The sequence below is a fragment of the Cervus elaphus genome, chromosome 30 (assembly GCF_910594005.1).
Source record: "Cervus elaphus chromosome 30, mCerEla1.1, whole genome shotgun sequence".
In the NCBI taxonomy this organism is placed as follows: Eukaryota; Metazoa; Chordata; class Mammalia; order Artiodactyla; family Cervidae; genus Cervus; species Cervus elaphus.
In genome coordinates this window covers 22,289,217-22,304,860 of record NC_057844.1, presented here as the reverse complement: position 1 = coordinate 22,304,860, position 15,644 = coordinate 22,289,217, and the positions used below count along the sequence as shown (strand labels likewise).

The 15,644-nt window shown below is 39.8% G+C and overlaps 1 non-coding gene across 1 annotated transcript; it reads left to right on the top strand.

Moving 5' to 3' along the window:
* Window positions 1-3,563: 3,563 nt before the first annotated feature.
* TRNAM-CAU lies at window positions 3,564-3,635 on the top strand. Its single transcript has one exon. It is a non-coding gene; the product is annotated as a tRNA-Met (tRNA).
* The last annotated feature ends 12,009 nt before the right edge of the window (window positions 3,636-15,644 follow it).

The following is a 15,644-nucleotide window of genomic DNA, read 5'->3' as shown; positions in this document are numbered from 1 at the left end:
AGAGAGACTTGCAGCAACTCTCCGTTACAGCTTTCTCTTGGCTTGGATGTACAACACATCCAAGGTGGCCACAGCTGTGGTAGAGCGTGGTAAAAGACTGAAGATACATTGGTGCTTTGATGAAAAGGTCAGTTGGCTGGTCCTCTCTCAAAAAGCTTATTTAGCCCCCAAAGCCAACTTTGTAACATATTAAAAACTGCTATTTTCGCTTATTTCTGGAATGTAAAAAAAAAAAAAAAAAATGTATAAAATGAATTAACGTATGCTTCCTGAATAAAAAGGAGCCAAAGTTGATTTAAAAAAAAAAAAGAAGTATCATGCCAGAATTTCCTTCTCTCAAAAGGAGGGGGTAGGGAGATAATTCTATAATTTGACAGTACTTATCAAAGCAGCCAATCAGATGAGTTAAATGATGCTGTGACATCTTTTATTTGCTCTGTCTAGAGCTGATCCTGGGAACACTGATTATTTCTCCCTATTGAATCAGCTATCACCCTCCTTACAGAAAAAATCTCCACTGATATTGGCAAAATTCACAGTGCACCTCCCATCAAGATTCAAAGAGATCCCTCAAAACCACTCCCCAGAATTAATCAATAGCCTGAGTAAAGAAGCCCTTCAAGGCACAAAACCCATAATAAAAGATTACAGATTCCAGGGTCTCTTTATCTCTTTTACTAATCCCTGTAATATTCTTATTTCACTTATGAGGAAACCTAAGGATGAGGGTGGAAGTTTGTCTAGGACTTCTGAACAAGAAATAACATTGTTTTACCTAGACAACATATTGTTCTTAACCCTCATATATCACTATCTCCATTTCCACTGGAAGCAAATTCTTTACATAACTGTTTTTTTTTTTTTTTTTGACTTATAAGATTTGCATTTTTTTTTATTTTTTTATTTTTTTTTTTTATTTTTTTATTTTTTTTAATTTTTTTATTAGTTGGAGGCTAATTACTTCACAACATTTCAGTGGGTTTTGTCATACATTGATATGAATCAGCCATAGATTTACACGTATTCCCCATCCCGATCCCCCCTCCCACCTCCCTCTTCACCCGACTCCTCTGGGTCTTCCCAGTGCACCAGGCCCGAGCACTTGTCTCATGCATCCCACCTGGGCTGGTGATCTGTTTCACCATAGATAGTATACATGCTGTTCTTTTGAAACATCCCACCCTCACATTCTCCCACAGAGTTCAAAAGTCTGTTCTGTATTTCTGTGTCTCTTTTTCTGTTTTGCATATAGGGTTATCATTACCATCTTTCTAAATTCCATATATATGTGTTAGTATGCTGTAATGTTCTTTATCTTTCTGGCTTACATAACTGTTTTTTTAAGGTTTTTATATATCTTTATTTTTACTGACATATAGTTGATTTACAACATTTTGAGTTTTGTGTGTACAACATGGTGATTCAATTTTTAAAGGTTATACTCCATTTATACTTACTCTAAAATATTGGCTATATTTCCTACTTTGCCATTTTCACTGAAACTACTTCCAAAAGTACTTTTAAATACATTACTAAATTCACAAGAAAGTAAGGGAAGTACTAAATAATCACACAGACATATTCACACTTACTTATACTTGAAAGTCGCTCAGTTGTGTCAGAATTCTCTAGGCCGGAATACTGGAGTGGGTAGCCTTCCCCTTCTCCAGGGGATCTTCCCAACCCAGGTCTCCCACATCGTGGGTGGATTCTTTACCAGCTGAGCCACAAGGAAAGCCCAAGAATACTGGAGCGGGTAGCCTATCCCTTCTCCAGCAGCTCTTGCCAACCCAGGAATTGAAGGGTCTCCTGCATTGCAGGCGAATTCTTTACCAATTGAGCTATCAGGGAAGCTCACTTATACTTACTTAAGTGGTAAATCAACACAGAAACCAGGAATGTCCTGGAAGTGTTCTAAAACCCCAAATCTAGGGTTCTGTTGTTTAATATTGTGGTTGCCTGAAGTGGCAGATAGGAACTGAGGGAAACAATAGGCTAAACATAATACTTAGCAAAAAAAAAGAAGTGAAATGAAATGTCAAGAGAGGACTTTGACATTTTCCTGGGAATATAGAGTTCTACTGGTTAACCAAGTAACAGGATTTGAACCTGACAAAGTGGGCAGCTGAATCCAACACCTACACATAGATCCAGGCACCCAAATTGGCTATATATATTAATTTCTTCAGTATATTTTCTGGAGACTGGAAGTCCAAGGTCAAGGTGTCAGCAAGGGTGGCTTCTCCCGACACCTCTCTCCTTGACTTGCAGACACCTTCTTTCTGGTTCTCAGAGTGCGTGGCTTTTCCCCTGTGCACACTTTTCTAAAGGTGTGTTTTGTTGTTTTTTGATTGGTTAAGTGGCTTTATTAGAGAAATCCAGGATTACAAAGGATTTGGGAGTTGACATCGGGGCCTTTCTTCTTGCCAAAGGTGGGCACAATATTGACAAAGCTCCGGTTGTACTGCATACGCCTCTTGGCCTGGGCCATCTTTTTCTCCTGTTTGGCCACCTTGGGAATCTGACGTCTTACTTACCCAGCACCAGCCAGGTGCCACCAGGATATGGTGGCAAAGTGAACCAACAAACAAATCAGTCTTTCTCTGCTGACAGTGGGTTTAAAAGCATTAATAATTTTTTATAACCTTCCCCAATGTTTTGTAACTAGCTTTACTCTCATGCTGGGATTTGAGTTTACTCCACCTTCAAAAATAGAAATGATATGATATGAATAGAAATGATATAATATGAATAGATGATATAAATATCAAATGATATGATATGAATAGAAATGATATGAAATGATATGATCCAGAAATTCCACTCCTGAGTATATATTCAAAGAAGAAAAAAACACTAATTAACAAAAAATTCATCCCAATGTTCACAGCAGCATTATTTACAATAGTCATGGAAGCAACCTAAGTGTCCACTGACAGATGAATGGATAAAGAAGATGTGATGTGTGTGTGTATATATATATATAAAATATTGAATACTACTCAGCCATAAAAGAAAAAAAATGGAATTTTGCCATTCGCAACAACATAGATGGACTTGGAGGATATGCTTAGTGACACGAGTCAGAGCAAGACAAATACTGTATGACATTACTTATATGCAGACTCCAAAACATAAAACAAACTAGTGACTATAACACAAAAGAAACAGACTCACAGATACAGAGAACGGTGTAGTGACTTAAAGAAATGAAAGTGTTAGTCGCTTAGTCGTGTTTGACTCCTTGCGACCCCCATGGACTGTAGCCCGCCAGGCTCCTCTGTCCATGGGATTCTCCAGGCAAGAATGCTGGAGTGGGTAGCCATTCCCTTCTCCAGGGGATCTTCCTACCCTGGGATCAAACCCGGGTCTCCTGCATTGCAGGCAGATTCTTTACCATCTGAACCACTAGGGAAAATCACATAGTGATTACTAGCAGGATTCAGAGAGAAGTGCTGGGCAGGGGGAGGGGAGTGTGGGGTTTAATGGGGTTAGAAAATTAAGAGCTACAAATTACTATGTACAGAATGAATATGTTACAAGGATATCTGGTATAGCACACCAGCAGAGTGGCGCAGCGGAAGCGTGCTGGGCCCATAACCCAGAGGTCGATGGATCGAAACCATCCTCTGCTAAGATGAGGTTCTTTTCCTCCTGAAGAGATCTTTAGGAGTAGAGAAAAGAGTTTATTAAGAAAATTTGCCACTGTATATCTTCTTTAGTGAAGTGTTTAGGTCACTTTTTTGGGCTTCCCTGGTGGCTTAGATGGTAAAGAATCTGCCTGCAATGCAGGAGACCTGGGTTTGATCCCTGGGTCGGGAAGATCCCCTGGAGAAGGGAATGGCAATCCACTCCAGTTCTTGCCTGGAGAATCCCATGGACAGAGGAGCCTGGCGGGCTACAGTCCATGGGGTCGCAAAGAGTCAGACACAACCGAGTGACTAACACTTTCACTTCACTTTTCACAGGGAATATAGCCAATATTTTGTAATAACTATAAATGGAGTATGTAACTTTATTTATTTTTTTGAGTATGTAACTTTAAAATTGAACCACTATGTTCTACACTTGAAACTCATATAATATTGCAAATCAACTACACATCAATAATGATAAATAAAATAAAGATATATAAAACCTTAAAAACATTTAAAAATAAATAAAATATTGTTGATGGAACAACTACCAAAACATACTAAAATTCTGGACTGAAGAAAATACTATGGAACATTGTGTTCTTAACATTCTTAAAGCCCTATATGAAAGAATTGTATTTGCCTCCTTTTTTATGCTACTAGACTTTCTCCACTTTGTCATATTTAGTGTTCTTTCATTAGCATAATATACCTTATTATAATTATGCTTATGTATCTATTTATAGCAAACAATGTTTGTTAAAACATCACTTAAAGTTTTTTTTGTTTTAAAACATAGTTTTTATTGAAGCATAGCATATGGTAATGCTCATAATATTTATCATCAAATTTTGCATTTATGAAAAACCAATATGTATCACACTTAGCTGAGTACCAAAGTAGAATATGTATGGAGCTTACATAGTAACTATTCATTTCTTTTGTTTAATTTTTCTTTCTTTCTTCTTTTTTATGCATATCCTTGTATATTGGTCTTTCATTTCTGTCAGAATTCTCAAAAGTGGAATTACTGTATCAAAAAATACGTACATTGAAGTTTTGGAGCATAACAATAAAATAAAAATCCATGTACCCATGGCCTCACGCAGAACGAAAACATTTCTAATCCTGTGGAAGCTACTGGAGGTTTTACTCTGATCCATTCCTCTTGTCTCTCCACAGAGGTGACCACTCTTCTGAAGGTTTGTTTTTTGGTTGTTTGTTTTCAATTTTTTGGCAACGCTGTGTGCCATGAAGGATCTTAGTTCCCTGACCAGGGATCAAACCTGAGCTCCCTGCAGTGGAAGTGTGGAGTCCTAATCACTGAACCACGAGGTAAGTCACTCTTCTGAAGTGTTTTATGTTCATGACTCCCTTGCTTTGCTTTATAGTCTAAGTAGACAGATATTTAAACAGTACACCACTTTGCTGTAATATTTATTTTTAAGTTTTACAGTAATGGGTATCATGATGCCATGATATTTATCCTGAAGCACATTTTGATCACTAAAAACCACTTGATAAATATTAATTAAATCGGGGACTTCCCTGGTGGTCCGGTGGTTAAGACTGCCTTCCAGGGCAGGGGGTGTGGGTTTGATCCCTGGTCGGGGAGCTAAGATCCCACAGGCCTCTTGGCCAAGAAACCAAAACATAAAACAGAAACGATATTATAACAAATTCAATAAAGACTTTAAAAATGGTCCACATTAAAAAAAAAAAAAAAAACCTCTTAAAAACTTAAATTGCTGGGGTTGTTTGCATTGTTTACAAAAATGTTATTCCATAAAATATCTAAATAGTGTTTTGTGTTAATAAATATCAGTGGCTCTTTGATTTAAAGGCAGTAAAATATAAGCTAATTGTAAAAATTTTCCATATATTCACATTATTTTCCAGTGACATGGCACTGCCCCTATTATTTAGAAATAGGTTATTTTGGCAAGAAAAAGACTGGTGAATTCCAGAAAGTACTAAGTAGACACAGATGAAGGCTTTTGAACCTAGAAAAGGGTCATTTTCTATAAATCATTTTTTCACTGTTTCTGGTATTTATGCAGCTATCTTAATTACTGTATTACCAGTTGGTTTCACTAGAGGGAGCTATGTGCCGTGCTGGGCTTAGCCGCTCAGTCCTGTCCGACTCTTGGCTACCCTACGAACTGTAACCACCCAGGCTCCTTGGTTCATGGGCTTTTCCAGGCAAGAATCCTGGAGTGGGTTGCCATGCCCTCCTTCAGGGGATCTTCCCAACCCAGGAATCAAACCCAGGTCTCCAGCATTGCAGGCAGATTTTTACCATCTGAGCCACCAGGGAAGCCCAGATGGAACCACGAGGCATAATAATTACAAATGCTTCAAAAAGTAAAAATAATATCCTGAGAAGACAATTATTTGTAGAAGAGAAACTATCACTTGTAGATATCATTTTAAAGGATATAATCTTCTATCACATGGTTTGTCATAAATTGTCCACTCCAGGGAGAAACATCTGCTTGGGGTTGACAATGAGGAGTTTACTAGTTAGTAACAGTTCATTAATGAACTGAGTGGACTCCTTCACTTATTCACCTGGGCATTTGTTTATTTTTTCATTCATTGTCCAAGCATTTATCAAGCACCTAGTGTGCCCAGCACTGCTAGGCACTGGGGATATAGAAATAAACCCCATTAGGAACGTAGACACAATCCCAGTCTTCAAGAACCTCACAGCCCTAAGTCAAGCAGGGGAGGTGAATACACAAACCATCAGTTACAGTACATTTGGGACAGAATGATAGAATCAGTTAGCACAAGATTCAGTGGTGGCATCAAGAAAGAAATAGCTAGCTCTGACCAAAGGAAGAAGACAGGCCTAGAATGAATTTTAAGGGATGAATAATTCAGAGACAGTCAAAGATGGAAAGAAAACTTGGTGAATGCTGAGTACCCATGGGGACAGAAAGGAGATGATGAGAAGGAGATAGGTTATGTTGGACATAATGGCTAAATGATTGTGGGGATCAGAGGGAAGGAAGAAACTTCCTAAATCCTTTAAGACAAGTGCTGAGGGTGTCAGGATAAAACTTCAACATGACTCTGAGAAATTGAAAATGATTTTAAGAAAGCACCTCTATTCATATCTTAAGTTGTAGACAGCCTCCCCACCCTTCCCCTATTCTTGAGATCTCACCCCATTCTCTGTTTACTCTGGCGTGTGAATTTGTTCTTTCTGCCAAATGAGTCAGTGTCAGATCTGTGCTGACATGTATTAAATTTCCTGTAAGAAACTAGTGTGTCATATCTCTTTCCCTGTCCTCTCTCTCTTTGAATTTCTTTCTCTGTCTCACACACAGGGGCAAGTATGCAGAAAAAAGTACAATGTCATTTGTAGACAGTTAAAAATAAAAAGATATAGAATCACTATTCCTATAACAGCAAAACAATCCCTCACTAAAACCCCAGAACTACTGGGTTTGTTACCCTTGAGTGTTCTTGAATCTTGGAATGGAACAAGGGCTTGACTGCATATATTCACATTTTGATACATATTCATCTATTTGGAGTTTTCTAAATTGTTTTTAAGTTGCATTGTTTATGAAAAAGATTAGAAAACTAAAAGTTTCATTTCTGTTTTCAGTCTTCCTTTTAATTTCCACTGTGAACCTAGCTCTGTTTTCAATTAACATCTCTACGTATAACTTCATCCATCCCCTAACACAGGGAGTGTAATAATAACACATCCTCAATGAGCGTGTGAGACAGCCAGAAACCAACTTGCCGCGACCCCATAAATCAGTCTGAACAGCTGCTGGAGGCAAGAGAGAGAAGGGAGAGCAGGGAGAGAAGCCAAACTCACAAGGAGCAACTTCCCTACAGGCAGAGTGGATCAAGTGCCAGAAAAATTAAGGACTTCGCTGGTGGTCCAGCGGTTGGGATTCCATGTGTCTACTGCGGGGCACATGTTCGATCCCTGGTCAGGGAAGATCCTTCATGCCGCTCAGCGTGGCCCTCCCCCCCACCTCAAGAAAAACCAAACCAATAGAATGGCATGATCAAGTTTGTTAATTATAGCCACTGAGTCAAGAATATATTGAAAATCACTGAGGAAAGTACATCAGCTATACTTCAATTTAAACAAACAAACAAACAAAAGCCTTCGACTGAAAACTTAAAAGTTCTAACTTCCTTTTGAAATGTTTGTGGGTTTTTGGACTTACCTAGTCATGTAGCAGAAAGAACTCAGATGTGTATATTTGAGTTCCGTCCAGGGTCTCCCAGTCTCGCTCTCCGTATCTTCATTGAAATCCACACCATCCCCTTTTCTGCCCTCCAGTCCACTTCTGTGTCTTCCCAGCCTGACCTGCTGCCCGGATCATCCCCGGGGGACAATTAAACTGGACAGAGGAGCATCAGGAGTAACCACAAGCTGATGCTGAATGACCAGCACAAACTCCAGCCACCGTATAGTGTGTTTCTGAGAAAAGTGTACTAAACGGTCAAGTCAAATGTGTTTAAGACATAACATGAGTTGGTGAAAGGAGCATGAGATGCTTGTGAAAAAAAGTCTTGGCTCAGAGGGTTCTTCAGAGAAGCAGTTGATTCTAGGGCTGGGGTAGGCAGAATGTAATTGAGCCTGGAAAATCGTGTGTCAGAAAATAAAGTACTTGAGACTTCCCTGGTGGTCCAGTGACTAAGACTCTGTTCTCCCAATGTAGGGGCTGCATTCAATCCCTGATCAGGGAACTAGATGCCACATGCTGCAGCTGAGACCCGGCACAGCCAAATAAAGAAAGTAAAATTTTAAAAATATAGTCTTTAAAAAAAGAAATGAAGAAAATAATGAAGTACTCAAACCAGCAACATAGTCCCACAAGCAACATAAACCCACAATGATGAGGTGTGACAAAAGGATAAATGAGCCAACCTAAAGGAGTCCCCAGTGGCCAAAGTTGGAACAATTTGAGCAATAAAGTAAATAATGATAACATTGGGTTGTGATCCACAGAATAAAATAAATATCCATCCGGCTATTAGTACAAAGATCTATTTCCATCTATCTAAAACAAAATCACTATTAGGTAAACATTACAATAATAATTGTTGCAGGTAACATCCACTGCTGCTGCTGCTAAGTCGCTTCAGTCGTGTCTGACTCTGTGCGACCCCATAGACGGCCCACCAGGCTCCTCCGTCCCTGGGATTCTCCAGGCAAGAACACCGGAGTTGATTGCCATTTCCTTCTCCAATGCATGCATGCATGCTAAGTCGCTTCAGTTGTGTCCGACTCTGTGTGACCCTATGGACAGCAGCCCTCCAGGCTCCTCTGTCCACAGGATTCTCTAGGCAAGAATACTGGAGTGGGCTGCCATTTCCTTCTCCAACTGATAAATACTAAAACCTATGGGTGAAAGTTTGAGGAAAATTAGGATATTAGCATCATCTCAATGTAGCTCTACTAGGATATTTATCAGTTACAAAGGGGAAAATAATAAGAGTAGAGAAAGCTGACTGATACCACCTTAACCACATGATCAAGGATATTATCACCAGTAACAGGACATACCAACATTGTGTATTTTCTAATATAATGCACTGAGAAGGACACTTTGCCTCATACATAAACTTGGTCTAATGGTGAGGAAACATTAGACAAACCCAAAATTAATGACATTCTACAAAATATCTGGCCAGTACTCTTCAACAGTGTCAAGGTCATAGAAGACAAAGATTGAGGAGTTCTCCCAAACTGGAAGAAACTGAGGAGGTATAATAATTCAATGCAATGAGAGATTCTGAATTGGGTCCCAGGATGACAAAGAGATGCTAGACGGAAAAATGATGAAATTTGAAGGTCTGTACTTCAAATAGTACTGTAATGATGTTTTCTGATTTTGATTATTGAACTATGGTTGTCTGTTAACATTAAGAGGGGGCTAGAGGGAGGTACAGAGAAGGCAATGGCATTCCACTCCAGTACTCTCGCCTGGAAAATCCCATGGACAGAGGAGCCTGGTAGGCTGCAGTCCATGGGGCCACTAAGAGTCGGACACGACTGAGTGACTTCACTTTCACTTTTCAGTTTCATGCATTGGAGAAGGAAATGGCAACCCACTCCAGTGTTCTTGCCTGGAGAATCCCAGGGATGGGGGAGCCTGGTGGGCTGCCAACTATGCGGTCGCACAGAGTCCAACATGACTGAAGCGACTTAGCAGCAGCAGCAGAGGAAGGTAGATTTGAATTTTTTTCTAAAAATCTAAAATTATTTAAAATTAAAAATTTTTAACACCTTGGGTCAAATCTCAACTACAGAATTTATTAGTTCTGACCTTTCTGGGCTTCATTTTTCTTACTAAACAGGGAGTTAGGAAGGATGAGCTCTAAGCCCATTCTGGAAAATGAAAGTCATATTGGTCGCTTTGTGACCTCGTGGACTATACAGTCCATGGAATTCTCCAGGCCAGAATACTGGAGTGGGTAGCTGTTCTCTTCTCCAGGGGATCTTCCCAACCCAGAGATTGAACCCAGGTCTCCCACATTGCAGGCAGATTCTTTGCCAGCTGAACCACAAGGGAAGCCCAAGAATACTGAAGTGGGTAGCCTATCCCTTCTCCAGCGGATCTTCCCAACCCAGGAATCAAACTGGGGTCTCCTGCGCTGCAGGTAGAACTTAACCAACTGAGCTATCAGGGAAGCTCATTCTGAAGGATGACAGAATCGCTTCCTTGCCCATGGCGTTTGACTTCCTTTACTTCCGCAGACCACATGCAACAGATGTTGAAAGTGGGGAATCTTGAAAATAGTCATGAAATGATAATTGCAGGTAATTCCTCTCTGCAGTTCAAGTGTCCAATTTAAGGCAGAATGATACAGGACTGGAGAATTGTTCCCAGTTCATTAGGGTTTAGAAGCTGCTTCAGTAGAGATCATGCCAAGAGGAAACTTACTCACCCAAAAGTACTGCTAAAGAAAGAGAGTTTTAGTCCAGAAGAAAACACAGAAAAATAGAATATTAGCTGTTGAAGAGTAAAGGAATTATGAGAAGTCACTCTGTTTCAAAGTTTCCTTAATGTCACCATTGTCTTTTTAGAATTAAAGATACATCTGCCAAAAAATTTTTCTTAGTGCTTGTACTTGTAATGGACAAACATACTGTTGAAACTTGCCATCTCTCTAATCCCAGCATCTTGGAAGAATGTCCTAGGAATGCTTTGGTAGTTAAAATACAAATCAACTTGGCAGTGTTCATTTCCCCTGATACCCTCCCACACACCCACACATGCATTTCTCTTGACCACTAGGACATTCCAAGCTCTCTCCTTCCAACAGCATCTGCCTCCCTGCTTTCATTCTCCTGTGGGCCCTTCATCCCTGAGAACACATGGCATTCTATCTAAGCGTGAATCTGAACTCATGATGTTGTTGTTTAGTTGCTCAGTTCAGTTCAGTCACTCAGTTGTGTCCGACTCTTTGTGACCCCATGAACTGCAACACGCCAGGCTCCTCAGTCCATGGGATTCCCACCCAAGAATAGTTCTTCTCCAGGGATCTTCCTGAACCAGGGATTGAACCCATATCTCCTGCATTGCCAGGCAAATTCTTTATCACTGAGCCACCAGAGAAGCCCAAGGATATGACACCTCAAACTAGGCAAGATCCCTCTTTTATTATACTTTCCAAGTTCAGCAAGGTTTTCTTGAGTCACTGACAGTCAAAAATTTCCATCTTACTTATCTACATTTTTCTTTCGAAATTTCAAAGTTCTACTCATCAAGCGTCTTCCTCAATCGAACAAAAGCCGATTGTTTTTGTACACTTTCTAAGTGTTATAGGAAGTTGAGTTTTAAGTTTACTGGAAATTTTCTGCAATCAAATCTCTGTAGAGTATGAATTACCCAGAAAACTCTCCAGGAGCCCATTTAGAATTATTTACTTTCAGAAAAACTAGCAAGACCTTCTCATGGGTCTTACCCTATGGGGTTTTCATAACCAGATGGCCCACAGAAAGTGCATGTTTGCAGCATTACTCAGCATCCTTATAAGGTAAGAAAGCTCCATGTTAGTGGTAAAGGTGTTAAATCAGAGCTTATTGGGATTACATGACCCCTTTCAGTTGCCTGGGACTCCGCCTGGTTGTGTAATAATAGCCATCTACCAAAAGCCATCTCCTTTGCCACCAGTCCTCTTCTACCAGGGACTGGCTTTCATATCAGACTGGATTAATCTGGCTATTTGAAGATTAATCCCTTCATGCACCAAAACAAAAATATGATTTAAATTGTTCTCTATGAAATGTTCATGTATTTACCCTTCTTTGCTTTTAAAATAGAAGATCAGTTCAGTTCAGTTCAGCCACTCAGTCGTGTTCGACTCTTTGCGACCCCATGGCTTGTAGCACACCAGGCCGCCCTGTCCATCACCAACTCCTGGAGTTTACTCAAACTCATGTCCATTGGGTCGGTGATGCCATCCAACCATCTCATCCTCTGTTGCCCCCTTCTCCTCCTGCCTTCAATCTTTCCCAGCATCAGGGTCTTTTCCAACGAGTCAGTTCTTCACATCAGGTGGCCAAAGTATTGGAGTTTCAGCTTCAGCATCAGTCTTCCAATGAATATTCAATGAATATTCAGGACTGATTTCCTTTAGGATGGACTGATTGGATCTCCTTGCAGTCCAAGGGACTCTCAAGAGTCTCCTCCAACACCACAGTTCAAAAGCATCAATCTTCGGCGCTCAGTTTTCTTTATAGTCCGACTCTCACATCCATACATGACTACTGGAAAAACCATAGCTTTGAATACACTATTTAACTAGGCTTAACTAGAATATACTGCATATGATTTAACATTTCTGGATGAGCCCTATTATAAAACATGATGCCCTGTGACTAAGGAAATGTATAACATTGTCTGATTTTGTCTCAATCATTCCAGGCTCACACTCTTTTGGATTCTTAGGTCATGCTTTTAGTTTTCTCTCCTTCACTGTCAAGGTGTCACTATTACCAGTGTGCCCTCCAGTGTACATTGCAGCTACTTCTTATGCCCTATGGGTGAGGGAATGAGATGTCTGTAATCACAACGCCACATGTATTAATAAAAGAAGTCTATAGATCCAGAGGGAGGCCTGGTAACCTCTCACACTATTAACATACATGAGATTTGAGTAAGATTCAAAAGAAGTGATGGAAGCTAGAAAGGAAATAAAATGATGTGTTGGACTTGATTATGGAAAAATCTCTTTGAGCAGCCAAATTACAAAAACATAAGACTGCATTGTTCTTTAATTAAGGTGTATTTCATACACAACACAATGAGTACATCTTCAGTATATAGTTTAATGTTTTGACAAATGTATATACCTGTGCGTGCATGCTAAGTCACTTCAGTCATGTCCGACCCTTTGCAACCCCATGGACTGTAGTCCTCCAGGCTCCTCTGTCCATGGAATTCTCCAGGCAAGAATACTGGGGTGGGTTGCCATGCCCTCCTCCAGGGGATCTTCCTGACCCAGGGGTCGAACCCACGTCTCTCATGTCTCCTGCACGGGCAGGTGTGTTCTTTACCACTAGTGCCACCTGGGAAGTCTGGTATATACCTGTGTAACCCCATTACTCAAAGCAAGATTCAGACCATTTCCAACAGGCAGAAGTTCCTTGGTGCCCTTTCAAGCCAATGTCTTTCCCCCTGCCATCACACATCCCCAAAGACAACAGTTGTTCTGAATTCTGGTGCTATAGTATTTATTTGCCTGTCCTTGAACTTTACATAAATGAAATCATGCAATATACTCTCTTCTATGTCTGGCTTCTTTCGTTTAATGTTTTGGAGGTTCAAGCTGTTGCATGTATTGGTGGCTGACTCTTTTTCATTGCTGAGCAGTAGTGTGTTACGGGGCTTCCCAGGTGACACAGTGGTAAAAAATCTGCCTGCAATACAGGAAACATGTGTTGAGTCCGTAGGTTGGGAAGATCCCCTGAGGGAGGAAATGGCCACCCACCCCAGAATTCTTGCCTGAGAAATCCCATGGACAGAGGAGACTGGTTGGCTACAGTCCACAGGGTTGCAAAGAAGCAGACATGAATAGGGCATTACACATATGCAGCTCAATCTGTTCATCCGTCCTTCTGTTGATGGAATTTGGTTTATTTCTAGCTTGGTGCTATTATGACTAGAGCCCTATACATATTTAAATATAGGTCATTTGTGGACATATGTTTTTATTCATCTTAGGTAAATACCTAAGAGTAGAATTTTTTTAAATAGGCCAATCTTACTACTTGTGTTTATAATGACTTCACATACATAATCACTTCTTAAATGTTATTGATTGGCTTTTAATTTTTAGTTAATCTATAACAAAGCCAGTGAAATGTAACTAGAGTTATAGGAGAGAGAAAACAGCGGAGAAAAGAGCATAGTAAGTATAAGGAACAACACTTGCAAAGGCCCTGAGGAGGAAAATATACGATGTATTTGAGGAGTTGAGTGAAAGCTTTGTGGCTGGAGCAAATAATGTTTGAAGGAAATGGTAGTAGGAATCGAAGCTGATGGGATGGTAGGGGTCAGACTATGTAGGGTTTAGTAGGTTGCATTAAGCATGCTAGATTTGGGGATTCTCTGGTGGTCCAGTGGTTAAGACTGCATTTTCACTGCCAAAGGCCCAGGGAACTAAGCTGCAAGGCCAAAAAAAAAAAAAAAAAGCTAGATTTTATCTTAAGATAAGTGCATGCAACCAGTGATTTCGGGAGGTCAAATAATATTTCAGGGGAGGAGATGGAAGTATATAAAGCAAGAAGCAGACGAAACTCTGTAGTAAAGCTTTGGAGAGATGGGCGTGGCCATAGCTGGGCTAGAGATGAGGAAATACGGGCTTATTGGAGACATTTTGGAAAAAGAACTTGAGCCCATGGCACCTACCAAGTAAATTTTGATGTTAAAAAAATAGAGCAAAATTTCAAGAAAATTTCCAAGCACTATTTTTAAAATCTTAAATTCACCATCTTTTTTTGGTGTGGGCTGATTTTCTGTGAGACATTAAAGGTATTTCCAGAACAGCTGAAACAAATGAAACTAAGGAGAAAAAGTAAATAAAAGAGCAAAGAGTGAGAGAGAGCAAGAGATTACTCATTTAATTTCAAGTATTAGGAAGCCAGTCCTAAAACAGAGAAGTGGGATGACAATGAATGATACCTTATTGTGGCCCAGGCTCATTAAGTTTTCTAAAAGGATGGGCTCAGAGACCTATTTCTTCTTTTGGTTTCACATCTACCTCTTCGGTGAAATAGGGAAACATCCAAGCCCTTTACTACACAGTGGTGTAGAAGTGATACTGTCCCTAAAATACATTTATAGCGTGAACATATGCATCTGAAATCACTCTAAAACACATTTTTTTTTTACAGTGAAATAGGTCAGACAAAGAAAGACAAATATATTGTATGACTTGTATGTCGAATCTAAAAAAGCTACACTCACAGAAACAGACTAGAAAGGTGGTCACCAGGAGCTGAGGGGTGGGGGGAAAGGAGGTGTTGGTCAAATAGCATTAATGCAACCTACCAGTTACAGGATGAATCAGTTCTGGGGATGTAAGGTACAGTTTGGTGATTACAGTTAATAATAATGTAGTATATACTTGGTAGTTGATAAAAAAGTAGATCGTAAATGTTCTCACCACAAAACAAAAAAGAAAATGACATCACATAAAAGAAATGGTAATTATGTGATAGGATGCAAGTGTTAACTAATGCTATGGTGGCAATCTTTGCAATAAGTGTTTCCAATCAACACTTGTACACCTTAAACTTACACAATGATAAATGTCAATTATATTTCAATAAAGCTGGAAAAAATAATAAAACATATTTATTTCATTGGACTCATCCAATTGGGATGTGCCAGCGGCAGTGCCAAAGGGTAGAATAAGGAAGCTTTAGTCACCCCCATAATCTCCTTCATTACCTCTATCAAAGCTCCCCCAAAAATATACAATCTAAAGAATGAGAAACATTGTACCGATGAATTTCCT